We start from the raw sequence: 699 nt of genomic DNA, 5'->3' as shown, positions 1-699 counted from the left end.
ATACAATGTCATACCGACTAATTTTTTGCATGACCTTCCGGTATGGAGTGCTGCTCCGCGCCCCCCCTCTTTCTATCTCATTTAAATAGCGTCCCAGTGTATCAAAAGATAGAAGAGAGTACCTTTTTGGATGGCAGAAAAGCACTCCTCGTATTTCGTTGAGTTGCTGGCGGATACGCTCAGCATTGAATCCATTTTCAAGTAAAGCTGCTTCCACACTTTTCTCTATCGGAACGGCTAGTTCCAATTTTTCTTCGAAGCTTTCGAAGTCAGTGTGGGCATTCAAAAGCAACGTCTCTCTGAGCTTGGCCAATCGCTCTGCATCAGAGAGCAAAGGGAGAAACTGCGGAATCCCGGGTGGATTGGGAGCAGCAGGGTGGGGAGCTGGCGCGGGGGCCTGCGGCAACGCCTCCTGGGCCACAGGAAGCGAACTAGCTTCATCGCCGGGTTCTTCAAAACATCGGGCAAGAGATCGCAAATCCGAAGAATTCAGATTACTGGGAGATTTCGTCTCCCACTGCCGCGATGATGGTCCAGCTTGCTCCACGGCTCGGTTTTGCCCCGTAGATGCGGTTTCTGCTGCCTCCGACGGGAGCATACAAAATATGGAATGAGGTAAACCCCCATAAAAGAAGGTAGAATATATTCTACACACAAACCCGATCAATAAATAAAGACACACTAACCTTCTCAGAAGAG

The sequence above is a fragment of the Ipomoea triloba genome, chromosome 16 (genome assembly GCF_003576645.1).
Source record: "Ipomoea triloba cultivar NCNSP0323 chromosome 16, ASM357664v1".
Taxonomy (NCBI): domain Eukaryota; kingdom Viridiplantae; phylum Streptophyta; class Magnoliopsida; order Solanales; family Convolvulaceae; genus Ipomoea; species Ipomoea triloba.
The sequence above is the reverse complement of the archived record's forward strand: the minus strand, read 5'-3'. Positions refer to the sequence as shown.